The sequence below is a fragment of the Aegilops tauschii genome, chromosome 1, assembly GCF_002575655.3.
Source record: "Aegilops tauschii subsp. strangulata cultivar AL8/78 chromosome 1, Aet v6.0, whole genome shotgun sequence".
NCBI lineage: Eukaryota > Viridiplantae > Streptophyta > Magnoliopsida > Poales > Poaceae > Aegilops > Aegilops tauschii.
This window is the reverse complement of record NC_053035.3, coordinates 13800945-13823757: the sequence shown is the minus strand read 5'-3', so window position 1 is coordinate 13823757 and position 22813 is coordinate 13800945. Positions and strand designations below refer to the sequence as shown.

General features: G+C 37.7%; 1 long non-coding RNA gene across 1 annotated transcript; it reads right to left on the bottom strand.

Moving 5' to 3' along the window:
- Positions 1 to 19454: 19454 nt before the first annotated feature.
- On the bottom strand, positions 19455 to 21127 carry LOC141039241 (uncharacterized). Its single transcript, XR_012200169.1, has 2 exons — positions 20113 to 21127; positions 19455 to 19860 (listed from the first exon to the last, which is right to left on the bottom strand). It is a non-coding gene; the product is annotated as an uncharacterized lncRNA (long non-coding RNA).
- Between the last annotated feature and the right edge of the window lie 1686 nt (positions 21128 to 22813).

Below are 22813 nucleotides of genomic sequence, written 5' to 3'. Positions count from 1 at the left end.
CTCAACTTTCTTGCACATGCTATGTGGATGAAATGATGATATCATGCCAACTTTCAACCTTTTCAGAGTTCATTTGAAATGCTTTTCAATTTTAGGGTCTTATAGCTCAAAATAATTAGTAAATGCATGAAAAATAACAAATGAAGTCAGAAAGGATTGAAAAATGATGATGTGGCTTTTAATGGTGCATTTTGAACACACAAAAAGTCAGGAGTTCAAGTAAGTTTTAAAAAATGAAATCCCATTGCAACAGACGAGTTTCCGGATGAAATCCTGATACTTTGAAAGAGATTGTCCGTTTTGTACACGAAGTGCATCCAGTTTTTGCCGTAACCCTCTCAACTTTCTTGCACATGCTATGTGGATGAAATGATGATATCATGCCAACTTTCAACCTTTTCAGAGTTTATTTGAAATGCTTTTCAATTTTAGGGTCTTATAGCTCAAAATAATTAGTAAATGCATGAAAAATAACAAATGAAGTCAGAAAGGATTGAAAAATGATGATGTGGCTTTGAATGGTGCATTTTGAACACACAAAAAGTCAGGAGTTCAAATAAGTTTTAAAAAATGAAATCCCTTTGTAACAGACGAGTTTCCGGATGAAATCCTGATACTTTGAAAGAGATTGTCCGTTTTGTACACGAAGTGCATCCAGTTTTTGCCGTAACCCTATCAACTTTCTTGCACATGCTATGTGGATGAAATGATGATATCATGCCAACTTTCAACCTTTTCAGAGTTCATTTGAAATGCTTTTCAATTTTAGGGTCTTATAGCTCAAAATAATTAGTAAATGCATGAAAAATAACAAATGAAGTCAGAAAGGATTGAAAAATGATGATGTGGCTTTGAACGGTGCATTTTGAACACAGGTCAGGAGTTCAAATAAGTTTTAAAAATGAAATCCCTTTGTAACAGACGAGTTTCCGGATGAAATCCTGATACTTTGAAAGAGATTGTCCGTTTTGTACACGAAGTGCGTCCAGTTTTTGTCGTAACCCTCTCAACTTTCTTGCACATGCTATGTGGATGAAATGATGATATCATGCCAACTTTCAACCTTTTCAGAGTTCATTTGAAATGCTTTTCAATTTTAGGGTCTTATAGCTCAAAATAATTAGTAAATGCATGAAAAATAACAAATGAAGTCAGAAAGGATTGAAAAATGATGATGTGGCTTTGAATGGTGCATTTTGAACACACACAAAGTTAGGAGTTCAAATAAGTTTTAAAAAATGAAATCCCTTTGTAACAGACGAGTTTCCGTATGAAATCCTGATACTTTGAAAGAGATTGTCCGTTTTGTACACGAAGTGCATCCAGTTTTTTCCGTAACCCTCTCAACTTTCTTTCACATGCTATGTGGATGAAATGATGATATCATGCCAACTTTCAACCTTTTCAGAGTTCATTTGAAATGCTTTTCAATTTTAGGGTCTTATAGCTCAAAATAATTAGTAAATGCATGAAAAATAACAAATGAAGTCAGAAAGGATTGAAAAATGATGATGTGGCTTTGAATGGTGCATTTTGAACACAGGTCAGGAGTTCAAATAAGTTTAAAAAAATGAAATCCCTTTGTAACAGACGAGTTTCCGGATGAAATCCTGATACTTTGAAAGAGATTGTCCGTTTTGTACACGAAGTGCATCCAGTTTTTGCCGTAACCCTCTCAACTTTCTTGCACATGCTATGTGGATGAAATGATGATATCATGCCAACTTTCAACCTTTTCAGAGTTCATTTGAAATGCTTTTCAATTTTAGGGTCTTATAGCTCAAAATAATTAGTAAATGCATGAAAAATAACAAATGAAGTCAGAAAGGATTGAAAAATGATGATGTGGCTTTGAATGGTGCATTTTGAACACACAAAAAGTCAGGAGTTCAAATAAGTTTTAAAAAATGAAATCCCTTTGTAACAGACGAGTTTCCGGATGAAATCCTGATACTTTGAAAGAGATTGTCCGTTTTGTACACGAAGTGCATCCAGTTTTTGCCGTAACCCTCTCAACTTTCTTGCACATGCTATGTGGATGAAATGATGATATCATGCCAACTTTCAACCTTTTCAGAGTTCATTTGAAATGCTTTTCAATTTTAGGGTCTTATAGCTCAAAATAATTAGTAAATGCATGAAAAATAACAAATGAAGTCAGAAAGGATTGAAAAATGATGATGTGGCTTTGAATGGTGCATTTTGAACACACAAAAAGTCAGGAGTTCAAATAAGTTTTAAAAAATGAAATCCCTTTGTAACAGACGAGTTTCCGGATGAAATCCTGATACTTTGAAAGAGATTGTCCGTTTTGTACACGAAGTGCATCCAGTTTTTGCCGTAACCCTCTCAACTTTCTTGCACATGCTATGTGGATGAAATGATGATATCATGCCAACTTTCAACCTTTTCAGAGTTCATTTGAAATGCTTTTCAATTTTAGGGTCTTATAGCTCAAAATAATTAGTAAATGCATGAAAAATAACAAATGAAGTCAGAAAGGATTGAAAAATGATGATGTGGCTTTGAATGGTGCATTTTGAACACAGGTCAGGAGTTCAAATAAGTTTTAAAAATGAAATCCCTTTGTAACAGACGAGTTTCCGGATGAAATCCTGATACTTTGAAAGAGATTGTCCGTTTTGTACACGAAGTGCATCCAGTTTTTGTCGTAACCCTCTCAACTTTCTTGCACATGCTATGTGGATGAAATGATGATATCATGCCAACTTTCAACCTTTTCAGAGTTCATTTGAAATGCTTTTCAATTTTAGGGTCTTATAGCTCAAAATAATTAGTAAATGCATGAAAAATAACAAATGAAGTCAGAAAGGATTGAAAAATGATGATGTGGCTTTGAATGGTGCATTTTGAACACACACAAAGTTAGGAGTTCAAATAAGTTTTAAAAAATGAAATCCCTTTGTAACAGACGAGTTTCCGTATGAAATCCTGATACTTTGAAAGAGATTGTCCGTTTTGTACACGAAGTGCATCCAGTTTTTGCCGTAACCCTCTCAACTTTCTTTCACATGCTATGTGGATGAAATGATGATATCATGCCAACTTTCAACCTTTTCAGAGTTCATTTGAAATGCTTTTCAATTTCAGGGTCTTATAGCTCAAAATAATTAGTAAATGCATGGAAAATAACAAATGAAGTCAGAAAGGATTGAAAAATGATGATGTGGCTTTGAATGGTGCATTTTGAACACAGGTCAGGAGTTCAAATAAGTTTAAAAAAATGAAATCCCTTTGTAACAGACGAGTTTCCGGATGAAATCCTGATACTTTGAAAGAGATTGTCCGTTTTGTACACGAAGTGCATCCAGTTTTTGCCGTAACCCTCTCAACTTTCTTGCACATGCTATGTGGATGAAATGATGATATCATGCCAACTTTCAACCTTTTCAGAGTTCATTTGAAATGCTTTTCAATTTTAGGGTCTTATAGCTCAAAATAATTAGTAAATGCATGAAAAATAACAAATGAAGTCAGAAAGGATTGAAAAATGATGATGTGGCTTTGAATGGTGCATTTTGAACACACAAAAAGTCAGGAGTTCAAGTAAGTTTTAAAAAATGAAATCCCTTTGTAACAGACAAGTTTCCGGATGAAATCCTGATACTTTGAAAGAGATTGTCCGTTTTGTACACGAAGTGGCATCCAGTTTTTGCCGTAACCTCTCAACTTTCTTGCACATGCTATGTGGATGAAATGATGATATCATGCCAACTTTCAACCTTTTCAGAGTTCATTTGAAATGCTTTTCAATTTTAGGGTCTTATAGCTCAAAATAATTAGTAAATGCATGGAAAATAACAAATGAAGTCAGAAAGGATTGAAAAATGATGATGTGGCTTTGAATGGTGCATTTTGAACACAGGTCAGGAGTTCAAATAAGTTTAAAAAAATGAAATCCCTTTGTAACAGACGAGTTTCCGGATGAAATCCTGATACTTTGAAAGAGATTGTCCGTTTTGTACACGAAGTGCATCCAGTTTTTGCCGTAACCCTCTCAACTTTCTTGCACATGCTATGTGGATGAAATGATGATATCATGCCAACTTTCAACCTTTTCAGAGTTCATTTGAAATGCTTTTCAATTTTAGGGTCTTATAGCTCAAAATAATTAGTAAATGCATGAAAAATAACAAATGAAGTCAGAAAGGATTGAAAAATGATGATGTGGCATTGAATGGTGCATTTTGAACACACAAAAAGTCAGGAGTTCAAATAAGTTTTAAAAAATGAAATCCCTTTGTAACAGACGAGTTTCCGGATTAAATCCTGATACTTTGAAAGAGATTGTCCGTTTTGTACACGAAGTGCATCCAGTTTTTGCCGTAACCCTCTCAACTTTCTTGCACATGCTATGTGGATGAAATGATGATATCATGCCAACTTTCAACCTTTTCAGAGTTCATTTGAAATGCTTTTCAATTTTAGGGTCTTATAGCTCAAAATAATTAGTAAATGCATGAAAAATAACAAATGAAGTCAGAAAGGATTGAAAAATGATGATGTGGCTTTGAATGGTGCATTTTGAACACACAAAAAGTCAGGAGTTCAAATAAGTTTTAAAAAATGAAATCCCTTTGTAACAGACGAGTTTCCGGATGAAATCCTGATACTTTGAAAGAGATTGTCCGTTTTGTACACGAAGTGCATCCAGTTTTTGCTGTAACCCTCTCAACTTTCTTGCACATGCTATGTGGATGAAATGATGATATCATGCCAACTTTCAACCTTTTCAGAGTTCATTTGAAATGCTTTTCAATTTTAGGGTCTTATAGCTCAAAATAATTAGTAAATGCATGAAAAATAACAAATGAAGTCAGAAAGGATTGAAAAATGATGATGTGGCTTTTAATGGTGAATTTTGAACACACAAAAAGTCAGGAGTTCAAGTAAGTTTTAAAAAATGAAATCCCTTTGTAACAGACGAGTTTCCGGATGAAATCCTGATACTTTGAAAGAGATTGTCCGTTTTGTACACGAAGTGCATCCAGTTTTTGCCGTAACCCTCTCAACTTTCTTGCACATGCTATGTGGATGAAATGATGATATCATGCCAACTTTCAACCTTTTCAGAGTTCATTTGAAATGCTTTTCAATTTTAGGGTCTTATAGCTCAAAATAATTAGTAAATGCATGAAAAATAACAAATGAAGTCAGAAAGGATTGAAAAATGATGATGTGGCTTTTAATGGTGCATTTTGAACACACAAAAAGTCAGGAGTTCAAGTAAGTTTTAAAAAATGAAATCCCATTGCAACAGACGAGTTTCCGGATGAAATCCTGATACTTTGAAAGAGATTGTCCGTTTTGTACACGAAGTGCATCCAGTTTTTGCCGTAACCCTCTCAACTTTCTTGCACATGCTATGTGGATGAAATGATGATATCATGCCAACTTTCAACCTTTTCAGAGTTAATTTGAAATGCTTTTCAATTTTAGGGTCTTATAGCTCAAAATAATTAGTAAATGCATGAAAAATAACAAATGAAGTCAGAAAGGATTGAAAAATGATGATGTGGCTTTGAATGGTGCATTTTGAACACACAAAAAGTCAGGAGTTCAAATAAGTTTTAAAAAATGAAATCCCTTTGTAACAGACGAGTTTCCGGATGAAATCCTGATACTTTGAAAGAGATTGTCCGTTTTGTACACGAAGTGCATCCAGTTTTTGCCGTAACCCTATCAACTTTCTTGCACATGCTATGTGGATGAAATGATGATATCATGCCAACTTTCAACCTTTTCAGAGTTCATTTGAAATGCTTTTCAATTTTAGGGTCTTATAGCTCAAAATAATTAGTAAATGCATGAAAAATAACAAATGAAGTCAGAAAGGATTGAAAAATGATGATGTGGCTTTGAACGGTGCATTTTGAACACAGGTCAGGAGTTCAAATAAGTTTTAAAAATGAAATCCCTTTGTAACAGACGAGTTTCCGGATGAAATCCTGATACTTTGAAAGAGATTGTCCGTTTTGTACACGAAGTGCATCCAGTTTTTGTCGTAACCCTCTCAACTTTCTTGCACATGCTATGTGGATGAAATGATGATATCATGCCAACTTTCAACCTTTTCAGAGTTCATTTGAAATGCTTTTCAATTTTAGGGTCTTATAGCTCAAAATAATTAGTAAATGCATGAAAAATAACAAATGAAGTCAGAAAGGATTGAAAAATGATGATGTGGCTTTGAATGGTGCATTTTGAACACACACAAAGTTAGGAGTTCAAATAAGTTTTAAAAAATGAAATCCCTTTGTAACAGACGAGTTTCCGTATGAAATCCTGATACTTTGAAAGAGATTGTCCGTTTTGTACACGAAGTGCATCCAGTTTTTTCCGTAACCCTCTCAACTTTCTTTCACATGCTATGTGGATGAAATGATGATATCATGCCAACTTTCAACCTTTTCAGAGTTCATTTGAAATGCTTTTCAATTTTAGGGTCTTATAGCTCAAAATAATTAGTAAATGCATGAAAAATAACAAATGAAGTCAGAAAGGATTGAAAAATGATGATGTGGCTTTGAATGGTGCATTTTGAACACAGGTCAGGAGTTCAAATAAGTTTAAAAAAATGAAATCCCTTTGTAACAGACGAGTTTCCGGATGAAATCCTGATACTTTGAAAGAGATTGTCCGTTTTGTACACGAAGTGCATCCAGTTTTTGCCGTAACCCTCTCAACTTTCTTGCACATGCTATGTGGATGAAATAATGATATCATGCCAACTTTCAACCTTTTCAGAGTTCATTTGAAATGCTTTTCAATTTTAGGGTCTTATAGCTCAAAATAATTAGTAAATGCATGAAAAATAACAAATGAAGTCAGAAAGGATTGAAAAATGATGATGTGGCTTTGAATGGTGCATTTTGAACACACAAAAAGTCAGGAGTTCAAATAAGTTTTAAAAAATGAAATCCCTTTGTAACAGACGAGTTTCCGGATGAAATCCTGATACTTTGAAAGAGATTGTCCGTTTTGTACACGAAGTGCATCCAGTTTTTGCCGTAACCCTCTCAACTTTCTTGCACATGCTATGTGGATGAAATGATGATATCATGCCAACTTTCAACCTTTTCAGAGTTCATTTGAAATGCTTTTCAATTTTAGGGTCTTATAGCTCAAAATAATTAGTAAATGCATGAAAAATAACAAATGAAGTCAGAAAGGATTGAAAAATGATGATGTGGCTTTGAATGGTGCATTTTGAACACACAAAAAGTCAGGAGTTCAAATAAGTTTTAAAAAATGAAATCCCTTTGTAACAGACGAGTTTCCGGATGAAATCCTGATACTTTGAAAGAGATTGTCCGTTTTGTACACGAAGTGCATCCAGTTTTTGCCGTAACCTTCTCAACTTTCTTGCACATGCTATGTGGATGAAATGATGATATCATGCCAACTTTCAACCTTTTCAGAGTTCATTTGAAATGCTTTTCAATTTTAGGGTCTTATAGCTCAAAATAATTAGTAAATGCATGAAATATAACAAATGAAGTCTGAAAGGATTGAAAAATGATGATGTGGCTTTGAATGGTGCATTTTGAACACAGGTCAGGAGTTCAAATAAGTTTTAAAAATGAAATCCCTTTGTAACAGACGAGTTTCCGGATGAAATCCTGATACTTTGAAAGAGATTGTCCGTTTTGTACACGAAGTGCATCCAGTTTTTGTCGTAACCCTCTCAACTTTCTTGCACATGCTATGTGGATGAAATGATGATATCATGCCAACTTTCAACCTTTTCAGAGTTCATTTGAAATGCTTTTCAATTTTAGGGTCTTATAGCTCAAAATAATTAGTAAATGCATGAAAAATAACAAATGAAGTCAGAAAGGATTGAAAAATGATGATGTGGCTTTGAATGGTGCATTTTGAACACACACAAAGTTAGGAGTTCAAATAAGTTTTAAAAAATGAAATCCCTTTGTAACAGACGAGTTTCCGTATGAAATCCTGATACTTTGAAAGAGATTGTCCGTTTTGTACACGAAGTGCATCCAGTTTTTGCCGTAACCCTATCAACTTTCTTGCACATGCTATGTGGATGAAATGATGATATCATGCCAACTTTCAACCTTTTCAGAGTTCATTTGAAATGCTTTTCAATTTTAGGGTCTTATAGCTCAAAATAATTAGTAAATGCATGAAAAATAACAAATGAAGTCAGAAAGGATTGAAAAATGATGATGTGGCTTTGAACGGTGCATTTTGAACACAGGTCAGGAGTTCAAATAAGTTTTAAAAATGAAATCCCTTTGTAACAGACGAGTTTCCGGATGAAATCCTGATACTTTGAAAGAGATTGTCCGTTTTGTACACGAAGTGCATCCAGTTTTTGTCGTAACCCTCTCAACTTTCTTGCACATGCTATGTGGATGAAATGATGATATCATGCCAACTTTCAACCTTTTCAGAGTTCATTTGAAATGCTTTTCAATTTTAGGGTCTTATAGCTCAAAATAATTAGTAAATGCATGAAAAATAACAAATGAAGTCAGAAAGGATTGAAAAATGATGATGTGGCTTTGAATGGTGCATTTTGAACACACACAAAGTTAGGAGTTCAAATAAGTTTTAAAAAATGAAATCCCTTTGTAACAGACGAGTTTCCGTATGAAATCCTGATACTTTGAAAGAGATTGTCCGTTTTGTACACGAAGTGCATCCAGTTTTTTCCGTAACCCTCTCAACTTTCTTTCACATGCTATGTGGATGAAATGATGATATCATGCCAACTTTCAACCTTTTCAGAGTTCATTTGAAATGCTTTTCAATTTTAGGGTCTTATAGCTCAAAATAATTAGTAAATGCATGAAAAATAACAAATGAAGTCAGAAAGGATTGAAAAATGATGATGTGGCTTTGAATGGTGCATTTTGAACACAGGTCAGGAGTTCAAATAAGTTTAAAAAAATGAAATCCCTTTGTAACAGACGAGTTTCCGGATGAAATCCTGATACTTTGAAAGAGATTGTCCGTTTTGTACACGAAGTGCATCCAGTTTTTGCCGTAACCCTCTCAACTTTCTTGCACATGCTATGTGGATGAAATGATGATATCATGCCAACTTTCAACCTTTTCAGAGTTCATTTGAAATGCTTTTCAATTTTAGGGTCTTATAGCTCAAAATAATTAGTAAATGCATGAAAAATAACAAATGAAGTCAGAAAGGATTGAAAAATGATGATGTGGCTTTGAATGGTGCATTTTGAACACACAAAAAGTCAGGAGTTCAAATAAGTTTTAAAAAATGAAATCCCTTTGTAACAGACGAGTTTCCGGATGAAATCCTGATACTTTGAAAGAGATTGTCCGTTTTGTACACGAAGTGCATCCAGTTTTTGCCGTAACCCTCTCAACTTTCTTGCACATGCTATGTGGATGAAATGATGATATCATGCCAACTTTCAACCTTTTCAGAGTTCATTTGAAATGCTTTTCAATTTTAGGGTCTTATAGCTCAAAATAATTAGTAAATGCATGAAAAATAACAAATGAAGTCAGAAAGGATTGAAAAATGATGATGTGGCTTTGAATGGTGCATTTTGAACACACAAAAAGTCAGGAGTTCAAATAAGTTTTAAAAAATGAAATCCCTTTGTAACAGACGAGTTTCCGGATGAAATCCTGATACTTTGAAAGAGATTGTCCGTTTTGTACACGAAGTGCATCCAGTTTTTGCCGTAACCCTCTCAACTTTCTTGCACATGCTATGTGGATGAAATGATGATATCATGCCAACTTTCAACCTTTTCAGAGTTCATTTGAAATGCTTTTCAATTTTAGGGTCTTATAGCTCAAAATAATTAGTAAATGCATGAAATATAACAAATGAAGTCTGAAAGGATTGAAAAATGATGATGTGGCTTTGAATGGTGCATTTTGAACACAGGTCAGGAGTTCAAATAAGTTTTAAAAATGAAATCCCTTTGTAACAGACGAGTTTCCGGATGAAATCCTGATACTTTGAAAGAGATTGTCCGTTTTGTACACGAAGTGCATCCAGTTTTTGTCGTAACCCTCTCAACTTTCTTGCACATGCTATGTGGATGAAATGATGATATCATGCCAACTTTCAACCTTTTCAGAGTTCATTTGAAATGCTTTTCAATTTTAGGGTCTTATAGCTCAAAATAATTAGTAAATGCATGAAAAATAACAAATGAAGTCAGAAAGGATTGAAAAATGATGATGTGGCTTTGAATGGTGCATTTTGAACACACACAAAGTTAGGAGTTCAAATAAGTTTTAAAAAATGAAATCCCTTTGTAACAGACGAGTTTCCGTATGAAATCCTGATACTTTGAAAGAGATTGTCCGTTTTGTACACGAAGTGCATCCAGTTTTTGCCGTAACCCTCTCAACTTTCTTTCACATGCTATGTGGATGAAATGATGATATCATGCCAACTTTCAACCTTTTCAGAGTTCATTTGAAATGCTTTTCAATTTTAGGGTCTTATAGCTCAAAATAATTAGTAAATGCATGAAAAATAACAAATGAAGTCAGAAAGGATTGAAAAATGATGATGTGGCTTTGAATGGTGCATTTTCAACACACACAAAGTTAGGAGTTCAAATAAGTTTTAAAAAATGAAATCCCTTTGTAACAGACGAGTTTCCGTATGAAATCCTGATACTTTGAAAGAGATTGTCCGTTTTGTACACGAAGTGCATCCAGTTTTTGCCGTAACCCTCTCAACTTTCTTTCACATGCTATGTGGATGAAATGATGATATCATGCCAACTTTCAACCTTTTCAGAGTTCATTTGAAATGCTTTTCAATTTTAGGGTCTTATAGCTCAAAATAATTAGTAAATGCATGAAAAATAACAAATGAAGTCAGAAAGGATTGAAAAATGATGATGTGGCTTTGAATGGTGCATTTTGAACACAGGTCAGGAGTTCAAATAAGTTTAAAAAAATGAAATCCCTTTGTAACAGACGAGTTTCCGGATGAAATCCTGATACTTTGAAAGAGATTGTCCGTTTTGTACACGAAGTGCATCCAGTTTTTGCCGTAACCCTCTCAACTTTCTTTCACATGCTATGTGGATGAAATGATGATATCATGCCAACTTTCAACCTTTTCAGAGTTCATTTGAAATGCTTTTCAATTTTAGGGTCTTATAGCTCAAAATAATTAGTAAATGCATGAAAAATAACAAATGAAGTCAGAAAGGATTGAAAAATGATGATGTGGCTTTGAATGGTGCATTTTGAACAGACACAAAGTTAGGAGTTCAAATAAGTTTTAAAAAATGAAATCCCTTTGTAACAGACGAGTTTCCGTATGAAATCCTGATACTTTGAAAGAGATTGTCCGTTTTGTACACGAAGTGCATCCAGTTTTTGCCGTAACCCTCTCAACTTTCTTTCACATGCTATGTGGATGAAATGATGATATCATGCCAACTTTCAACCTTTTCAGAGTTCATTTGAAATGCTTTTCAATTTTAGGGTCTTATAGGTCAAAATAATTAGTAAATGCATGAAAAATAACAAATGAAGTCAGAAAGGATTGAAAAATGATGATGTGGCTTTGAATGGTGCATTTTGAACACACACAAAGTTAGGAGTTCAAATAAGTTTTAAAAAATGAAATCCCTTTGTAACAGACGAGTTTCCGTATGAAATCCTGATACTTTGAAAGAGATTGTCCGTTTTGTACACGAAGTGCATCCAGTTTTTGCCGTAACCCTCTCAACTTTCTTTCACATGCTATGTGGATGAAATGATGATATCATGCCAACTTTCAACCTTTTCAGAGTTCATTTGAAATGCTTTTCAATTTTAGGGTCTTATAGCTCAAAATAATTAGTAAATGCATGAAAAATAACAAATGAAGTCAGAAAGGATTGAAAAATGATGATGTGGCTTTGAATGGTGCATTTTGAACAGACACAAAGTTAGGAGTTCAAATAAGTTTTAAAAAATGAAATCCCTTTGTAACAGACGAGTTTCCGGATGAAATCCTGATACTTTGAAAGAGATTGTCCGTTTTGTACACGAAGTGCATCCAGTTTTTGCCGTAACCCTCTCAACTTTCTTTCACATGCTATGTGGATGAAATGATGATATCATGCCAACTTTCAACCTTTTCAGAGTTCATTTGAAATGCTTTTCAATTTTAGGGTCTTATAGCTCAAAATAATTAGTAAATGCATGAAAAATAACAAATGAAGTCAGAAAGGATTGAAAAATGATGATGTGGCTTTGAATGGTGCATTTTGAACACAGGTCAGGAGTTCAAATAAGTTTAAAAAAATGAAATCCCTTTGTAACAGACGAGTTTCCGGATGAAATCCTGATACTTTGAAAGAGATTGTCCGTTTTGTACACGAAGTGCATCCAGTTTTTGCCGTAACCCTCTCAACTTTCTTGCACATGCTATGTGGATGAAATGATGATATCATGCCAACTTTCAACCTTTTCAGAGTTCATTTGAAATGCTTTTCAATTTTAGGGTCTTATAGCTCAAAATAATTAGTAAATGCATGAAAAATAACAAATGAAGTCAGAAAGGATTGAAAAATGATGATGTGGCTTTGAATGGTGCATTTTGAACACAGGTCAGGAGTTCAAATAAGTTTTAAAAATGAAATCCCTTTGTAACAGACGAGTTTCCGGATGAAATCCTGATACTTTGAAAGAGATTGTCCGTTTTGTACACGAAGTGCATCCAGTTTTTGTCGTAACCCTCTCAACTTTCTTGCACATGCTATGTGGATGAAATGATGATATCATGCCAACTTTCAACCTTTTCAGAGTTCATTTGAAATGCTTTTCAATTTTAGGGTCTTATAGCTCAAAATAATTAGTAAATGCATGAAAAATAACAAATGAAGTCAGAAAGGATTGAAAAATGATGATGTGGCTTTGAATGGTGCATTTTGAACACACACAAAGTTAGGAGTTCAAATAAGTTTTAAAAAATGAAATCCCTTTGTAACAGACGAGTTTCCGTATGAAATCCTGATACTTTGAAAGAGATTGTCCGTTTTGTACACGAAGTGCATCCAGTTTTTGCCGTAACCCTCTCAACTTTCTTTCACATGCTATGTGGATGAAATGATGATATCATGCCAACTTTCAACCTTTTCAGAGTTCATTTGAAATGCTTTTCAATTTTAGGGTCTTATAGCTCAAAATAATTAGTAAATGCATGAAAAATAACAAATGAAGTCAGAAAGGATTGAAAAATGATGATGTGGCTTTGAATGGTGCATTTTGAACACAGGTCAGGAGTTCAAATAAGTTTAAAAAAATGAAATCCCTTTGTAACAGACGAGTTTCCGGATGAAATCCTGATACTTTGAAAGAGATTGTCCGTTTTGTACACGAAGTGCATCCAGTTTTTGCCGTAACCCCCTCAACTTTCTTGCACATGCTATGTGGATGAAATGATGATATCATGCCAACTTTCAACCTTTTCAGAGTTCATTTGAAATGCTTTTCAATTTTAGGGTCTTATAGCTCAAAATAATTAGTAAATGCATGAAAAATAACAAATGAAGTCAGAAAGGATTGAAAAATGATGATGTGGCTTTGAATGGTGCATTTTGAACACACAAAAAGTCAGGAGTTCAAATAAGTTTTAAAAAATGAAATCCCTTTGTAACAGACGAGTTTCCGGATGAAATCCTGATACTTTGAAAGAGATTGTCCGTTTTGTACACGAAGTGCATCCAGTTTTTGCCGTAACCCTCTCAACTTTCTTGCACATGCTATGTGGATGAAATGATGATATCATGCCAACTTTCAACCTTTTCAGAGTTCATTTGAAATGCTTTTCAATTTTAGGGTCTTATAGCTCAAAATAATTAGTAAATGCATGAAAAATAACAAATGAAGTCATAAAGGACTGAAAAATGATGATGTGGCTTTGAATGGTGCATTTTGAACACACAAAAAGTCAGGAGTTCAAATAAGTTTTAAAAAATGAAATCCCTTTGTAACAGACGAGTTTCCGGATGGAATCTTGATACTTTGAAAGAGATTGTCCGTTTTGTACACGAAGTGCATCCAGTTTTTGCCGTAACCCTCTCAACTTTCTTGCACATGCTATGTGGATGAAATGATGATATCATGCCAACTTTCAACCTTTTCAGAGTTCATTTGAAATGCTTTTCAATTTTAGGGTCTTATAGCTCAAAATAATTAGTAAATGCATGAAAAATAACAAATGAAGTCAGAAAGGATTGAAAAATGATGATGTGGCTTTGAATGGTGCATTTTGAACACACACAAAGTGAGGAGTTCAAATAAGTTTTAAAAAATGAAAAAATACTGGAAAAAATAAAAAAATACTGCAAAAAATAAAAAAATGCCGCCTAATGGGCCACACGGCCTGCATACGACTAGAAACTCATCTGCACATGGGCCAGGATGCAGGCTCGCAGGCCCAATAGGCCCAACATGGTAGTGACAAAGGTAGGCATGTAATGCCTGCATATTAGGGAGGAGCTCAGCACCTGAGTTGCAACGCAGCTTATAAACAGGTGCTGAGCTCTCTCAGCTAGCGAGGTGGGACTAAACTTCCCACCGCACCGCGCCAGCACATTAGTCCCGGTTGGTGCCTCCAACCGGAACCAATGTTCCCCTTTGGTCCCGGTTGGTGCCACCAACCGGGACCAAAGCCCTCTGCTTCCCGCCCTTTGGGCTGGTGAAAAGAGGCCTTTGGTCCCGGTTGGTGCCACCAACCGGGACTAAAGGGTGGTCATTGGTTCCGATTTGTGCGTTGAATCGGGACCAAAGCCTTTGCTATATAAGCCAGCACTTCGGAAATTTTCAGATTTCCATCGCCAGTTTCCCCCCGCCCGACGACGCCGCGAGCTCGATCTACGCCGTCTGGCTGCCCCGCCGCCGTCGCCCGTGCCCCCGAGCCCACGGCATCGCCCGTCGCCGTCGTCCTCCGCCCCCCGCCGCCGTCGCCGTCGGCCTCCGCCGCGCGCCCCCGAGCCGTCGCCCGTACGTCACCGTCGCCCTCCGCCCCCGGCCCGCCGCGGTCGCCGTCGCCCTCCGCCACCCACGCCGTCGCCCTCCGCCGCCCACGACGTCGCCCGATGTGAGCCGCCGCCACGCCACGCCACGGCTCTGTTTATTTTTTTCATATAATTTGTATTTTTTTTTTCATTGCATTTTTTCATATATATAATGTATATATATATGTATGTGGTAGCTATATGATGAATGGATGTGGCTATGTATGTATGAATATAATGTTCATACAATTTTTTTGTTTATATACGTTTTTTTCATATATGTATTAATTTTTTATTGAGGTTAATTATTAGTACATATCCATTTTAGGTTAGTGCTTAGTAGTTGAACTAGCTAGTTGATTTAATAAAACTATTTTATTAAATTTTACTATATATAGAAGTAGTTTATTTTTAGTAAGAACTACTTTATTTTATATATTTATAGTAAGTGCTTAGTAGTTGAACTAGTTGATTAATTAATAGAACTATTTTATTAAATTTTACTATATATAGAAGTAGTTTATTTTTAGTAAGAACTACTTTATTTTATTTATTTATAGTAAGTGCTTAGTAGTTGAACTAGTTGATTAATTAATAAAACTACTTTATTTTATTTATAGTAAGTGCTTAATTAGTAGTTGAACTAGTTGATTTAACAAAACTAGTTTATTTTACTATAGAAGTAGTTTATTTTTAGCAAGGAAATTAATAGAACTAGTTTGTTTTTTTAGTTAAAGCAATTATTCCCGCATCGACGTCGACGATGCCTATCCCGCATCCTCTTCGTCGACTCGGCGGAGGAGGCTGGCTTGATCAGAGGGGCCATGTCCGGGACTGGGCTCCGCTGGGCTAGTTTTGGGAGGTGCTACCTTCCGGTGGGCGTAAGTTGGTGAGGAACCAGCCCGTCGTTGACCCGATCCTTGTTTGATGGCGCTCGCGTGGGCCAGTGACGGTGCCGAGGCTTCCGGACACCGCGGAGGTGGTACGTCACCGTGTCAGCGAGGAGGACCAGCACGTCCGTCGCTACATGGTTGCGTTGGAGGGCAGGTTCGACAAAATACCTGGCAGGTTCTTCAGGGATCTCACTGGAGCTATGATCCTGTGATGGTTCCGTCCCTTTGGGTATCCACCGCCCGCGCCGATACCCGTCGGGCGCTACTGTTCTAGCTGTACTAGCGATGCTATATGTATGATAGTATTCGAGGTGTATTAGTGATAATATTCGACGATGTACGGACGCATGGAGATGATGTAGTTTTGCTTATAATTGAATGCATCCTAATTTGAATACTACTTTATTTTGTGATTTGATTTTGCTTATTGAATGCTCAAAGTGGAAAACTACTCCGATCCTACTTTGAATGCTAAAATTGGAGAGCACCATGATTAGTTGATAGCTTATAGGGTTTTTGTTTTCGCAGAAATCTAGGAGCCCCCGGCCCCTCCATCATCCCCGCCATCGTCCCCATCACCGCCCCCTCTGACATCGAGGTGAGACCAGCCAAATCCTCTTTTAGAAAGATAATTAAACGATATTTTGGGTTGACTGTAAGTCTGTCGAGTCTCCACCATATATGAGAGGACGAAGAATCCCGACTGTTGTCGTGGGGGTAGCTTCTCCTTCGTTCCCGTGTGCTAGACAATTTGGTGTAATGCACTCGAGAACGAAAGGAGGAGCTACCATCACCGACGGTCGCAAATGTCAGAGAGGAATCAGTGAGGGAGAGTTCCACCATATATATATGAGAGGACGAAGAATCCCGACTGTTGTCGTGGGGGTCGCTTCTCCTTTGTTCCCGTGCGCCAGACATTTTGGTGTAATGCACACGGGGGCAAAGGGAGGAGTGACCATCACCAACGGTCGAATGTATACACCACGTGAGCTGAGAGTTTTCAAGAAAAGACTCGACAAACCGATAGTCAACCCGTGATGAATAATAATGATCTAACTTAGGTTTTTTAGTACATATATTTAATTGTAGATGTTTAATATTTGAATTATGAACATAGGAAATGTCGTACTCGGACGACGAAAGTCTCCCGGGGGAGTGCGACTGGTGCCACGACGACCGAGGTCAGTGCGACAGGCCTCACCTGGACGAAGATCGGCGCTTCAGTATTAAGCTGGAGGAGACCTTCGATGTTGAAACGGTACGCAACGACGACAAGTGTTATTTTTTCGTAATTAAGCACGACTTCAACTATTTCAACGTGTACTTTTCATCTTTTACAATTCGGCTAGCTTATCCCATGCCATGCAAGACGCTACGTCTTGGAGAGGATGGGTTTTGAAGACCATGAAAGTATGGAAACAAAGAAAATTCACCTAAGGACCCATCATGATATAGATTTTGAAGTAAAGCTGTATAATTCTGAGAGCGTAACCCATTTTGGTTGCAAAAATTGGGAAGCATTTTGCAAGATGTATGGTTTTGATGAGGGTATGCTTGTCACCATGGATCTTGGTGATCCTGACATCGAGCAAGACAATATGGACATTTGGGTCCTTGTTGATACGCCTCCAATTCTACCGCTATGTGAGTTTCTCAAACATAGTTATTAGTTAATTTATATTGTTCATTTCAAAATAGTTGACAGCTTATTTTCATTGACAGCTTATTTTGATTGTTCAAACAATGTGCGGAACATGCTAGACAGAGCCTACTACACCGATGGCTCTGAGTTAACTTATAAGGAGAAAACTCATCTGGTCGGATTTTGTACTGATATTGAGAATTACAATATCTACAATTAAACTCCTCAACATTATGGTCAATACGTGCTACTAGTGCACGTGTTGAACTACGGTAACTACTATGGAGATACCCTGGTAAGATTTCTTACTATTACGACATCCGTGCATATTTTGCATAGTTCTAAAACTAGTACATCATTGCTAACTATGAAGTTATTACTATGTTTTTCAACAGATAATCCAGAGGATTGTGTGCCTCATTTGATGTATCAGAATGGTAGGCTTGATGTTTTGAATATACAACCAGGTCATCCTACGAATCTCAACTGTCCATACCGGATTTCTAAAAGAAGTGGAGACATGCAAATCAAAGAATGGAAAAAATGTATGGACAGTCGCAAGGAGGTTCTTGGAAGCAAAAGGAAGCGAAGCGCAAGAATTGGAGACAGGATGATCTCCGTTCTCCATAATGGAGAGTCAGGGTCTATATTGTTTTATGCTATTTTACCTTAAAGAGGGTATTTCGATCCTACCTAATACTGATGATCATGTGCTAAGAACAATTAAGTAGGGTTGGTTCGATGACTGTGAGGATGATGATCGTATGACTTGTTATTAATAACGAGTAGAAGTTGTATGATGATGATTAGTAGGACTTGTTATTATATATGATGATGCATGATGCGTGCATGAAGAGTTATTATATATCAGCGGGTGAAATGAACAAGGATTGGATTGAAGTGAAGGCAACATGCATGTGGTGCGCGTCGAAAGTAGTACAATCCAAACTTGATCAAGTTAGGATTAGTATTACTTTCGACATGCACCACATGTTGCCTTCACTTCAATCTAAGCCATGTTTAGGCATAGCAGTACGTAGCGTTGGTAAACCAAGCACGGAGATATAAGAGAGGACACTTCTCTCTAATAGCTACCTAATAACAACCTAAATTAACCCCCCAAAACCCCCTAACCCCCCCCCCCCTTTCAAAACAAAAAACAAAAACCCCAGCCCCTGAAATGCTGACGCGTGGATGCCTATTGGTCCCGCTTGGTGTCACCAACCGGGACCAAAGGCCCTCCGTCCTAGGCTGGCCGCAGCGGCCACCTGGAGGACCTTCTATCCCGGTTCGCGTAAGAACCGGGACTAAAGGCCAAGGGCATTAGTAACGACCTTTTAGTCCCGGTTCACAAACCGGGAGAGAAGGCCCTCACGAACCGGGACAATAGGCCCTTTTTCTACTGGTGGTAGTTGATAAAATTGACCAGCATTGCCTTGAGTCACGGAAGGTGGGTAAAGATAGTCTTAAGCGAGTAGTTACTTAGTGTTGCGATGATGGAATGGGAAGTTTGGGCTGCCGTTTATGTGGTGGTTATTTGTATATGATTCTTACTTCCTAACTTAATATATGGGCACACTTATCTCATGCATTTCTCAAAGAAAAAAAAGATGTGTATATCATGTTTCTTATATGTCGGGCAAAGGGTTTGAGCAAAAGGTTAAGCCTCATCAACAATAATGTTGATAGGCACGGGGTCACACTAAAACTAATTCTCATCTCAGAAGTTTGTCCAAAGCACAAAAGAATCCATTTAAGATATCTCATGGGGCTCGAGTTCTTCTCTAAGTTGATTAAGGTGTGATTAGTATATTTCATTCTAATGACACCATTAGGTCTAAGTTGTTGAAATAATCCAGCAACATGCCCATAGTATGCATATTTCATGAGCATTTTAGTAAACACATGAACAGCAAGCCGAGATCTCATAAATTAAAAATAACTAGTCAAGTCCATTGAACCATAAGTACATCGACACACGCCATTGATCTGCGTGTATTTATTCATCCATGATTATTGAAACTACTTATTCATCAGAAAGTGCATCCATTTTGTATCTCGCTCGCAAAGCTTGCTAACCAATGGAAGGGGTGGTCGCGACAGTGTCAACGATAATGCGGACACGGTTGGTCCTGAAGTCGAGGGTCATCGCCGAGCCAGCAGGAAGGACATCGATGTCGGCGTTAGGCATGTCCTTAAGGATGATCTCCTTGGACTCCTCGATGGACTTTCCCACTACCTCCGGCCATGACGTCTTCTTCTCCTCTCCGGCGGGGGCTTTTGGGGCGGCGCAGCTCATCCTTGATTCGGTGAGCTGCAAACAATTGATCAAAATAGTTCAGTTCAGGCTACAAATGACAATAACAGTTGGCCCAAATAGTTCATCAAATCGTCTTTCCTTTTTGGTTCAGACTACAGATCAAAACAATGCTAATGTTAGTCATATATCTTTTTTCCAAAAGAAGGATAACCCCGGCCTCTGTATGAGGATGATGCATACAGAGAAACTTATTGGCAGAAAGCATATGGAAATGGAAATATGGAATATATACCCAACACTACTAACCAGCTAAATGGACCTCGAGCTTACTCTGAACTTGACTGATATGAGTATTTTCATAACACTTGCCCTATTTATAGGGAAGATTTATCACGACAGAAGATGAGATAGATGCTCTCACATGCATGAAACAAGCAGGAGAGAAGATAAGATGCTCTCACACATGCAGGCGTGGAGCACGAGAAATTGTTTGCCTGTGCTAACTAGCCGCATATGCAGAGAAGATACTGTCGCACATGCATGCATGCAGCGTGCGTGGTACACGAGGTGGCTCCTACATTGGCCACACTTGATTTCGTAGTGGACAACACGTTGGGCTGCTAAAGAAGACAACAACGTACCACGTGATTCAAGGGTGGATGAACGTGTTGCTCGGTGTAGATCATGTCGGCTACTTGGATACTCCCTCGTCAAGGTTTATTAGCCCTACTAGTATTTTGTATCAAATGTTGCTCATTTATATAACTCAGTCACATCGTATTATTTATATAATACAAAAATTACAGAATTGTATTTGCATTCAAAAGAGAATTCACACAATATAGTTTTGTCACATATAGTTTATATTTTATTAGCTCATTTTATGGTCAAAGTTTGGCAATAATTATAATGGGGCATAATAAAACCGGACAAGGGAGTAACTCAAAACGCAGATAAGCGGGGATGACTACCATAAAAGCAGCTCCTAAGTTGCAAAAATAAAAAACCTACATCTAGGTATGTTTGACAAAAACTCTACATAATGCTCACAATTAATTATCACCCCCCTCCCCAAATATTAGGAGGGTGGGCCCCTTCCTCCCCTAAGTCATCCAATCCTACCCCCTGGTAGGACTGCGTGTTAAACACGTAAATTATACTTCTTCCATTCCTAAATATAAGACTTTGAGACAATTTAATTTAAACTGCCCCAACGTCTATGGAGATAGTATAACGTAGATCCAGCATTGCTGGAAAAAAAAATCACTGGTTCCAGACTGGCCCTTAGGATGAATTTTCACACCCAAACAGTTCCTTGTAAGAGCTCTCTTTAGACATGCCATGGTATTTTGCTGTTGATCTGTGTTTCATAGACATTCTTGTCCGCACTCAAATGGACACAAAACAACCCAAATGATTAATATATTTTTACTGAACATGTGTTTTTTTGCGGCGGCGAACTTGTATTATACCATACGTGCCTCCTTTTTAGGGGACATCTGACATCCGACGTCGAGGAAGTGCAGCAGCCTTGGAGATCACCCGTTGTGTGATGTTCACAGAGATATTAACCACATTTTCTTCTATTGTGTCACACCCAGTTCCTTTGGAGATACCTTTGGGAAGTGGTGAGTTACAGTTGATGACGTGCTAATTACTTCCCTGACTTCGGCCAGCTCTGGTTGTGCTCGTGTGATATATTGGGTGGGGCTTCAGGGATGTATATTGGACAATTCGGACTATTACAAATAAACTTGTCTTTGAGCGGATCCATCTTCAACTTGCCACCAATGGGATCTTCAAATTGTGTGTTTTCTTGCAACAAAGGAAGGTCTCGAGAAGAGGCGAGACAAGCACGTGATATGTGTGTGTTTTAAGAATTCCATAGCAAGAATCTGTATCTAGTGACAATATACATCTTTGTGAAATCCATTTAGTGACGTACGAGTCCCCATCAAGTACTTCATTTTTTAGGAGTTGCTATGCAAGTCCAGAGATGAGTTGTCCAGTGCAATCAGGAAATAGGAGATGACCATAGAACATGGAAGTAATATTATGTGCGGCTTCATTAGAGGTGTGGGATCGATGTTTTTGTTAAACGTATAGGTATAGGAGGCTATGCGCAGGTTCAATTGTAACTAGAGATAGTTGTGGTCTCTTTCTTATTCTTGTTTTAAACCTCCTATATTCTCTCATGCGGTTGGTCCCAATAACCCTTTCTTGTACCACAAACCACAATATCAATATATACCATGCGGGTGCCTGTGTATGGGCATTGAGACGCTTCGATACAATCTCACATGGTATCAGAGCCTCCCTCTTCCGCCACATCTAGCCTCGACTACCTTCCTTCCTCCCGCTGAAAACCTGAGCTCCTACCTTCTCCTCCACCAAACTGAACCATGTCTACCTCTAGCCAAGTTCCATCCAATGCCCTTACTAGCACCACATCCGAGCCTCTCACAAGAACCAACTACATCCTATGGAGAACCCAAGCTCGCTTCCCAGATCATGGGTGTCGGGCTATATGGGTACATAGATCAAACCACACCCGAGCCAAACAACACCATAGTCACCAAGACCTCAGAAGGAAAGGAGCAAATCGTTCCTAACCCTGAATACAAACCATGGCTGATTCAAGATCAGCAGATTATAGCCTTCCTCCTTCGCAATCTCTCGAAGGAGGTCCTGATCCAAGTCGCCTCTCTAGAAACCTCGCATGCCATATGGTCAGCCCTAGCAAACATGTTCGCTGCCCAATCCCGTTCTCGTGTGAACAACTGCCGCATCTCCCTCACCAATGCACAGAAAGGCTCCTTGAGCGCATCCGCATACTTTGGGCAGATGAGAGCACTCTCGAACGAGATCTTCTTTCTTTCATCATTACAGGGCTCGACATGGACTACCAACACCTGATCTCGGCGCTGGACATACGCACCACTCCCCTCTCGGTGGATGATCTCTTCGGCATGGTTTCAAACTTCGACCAGCGCGTTGAGATGTTCCA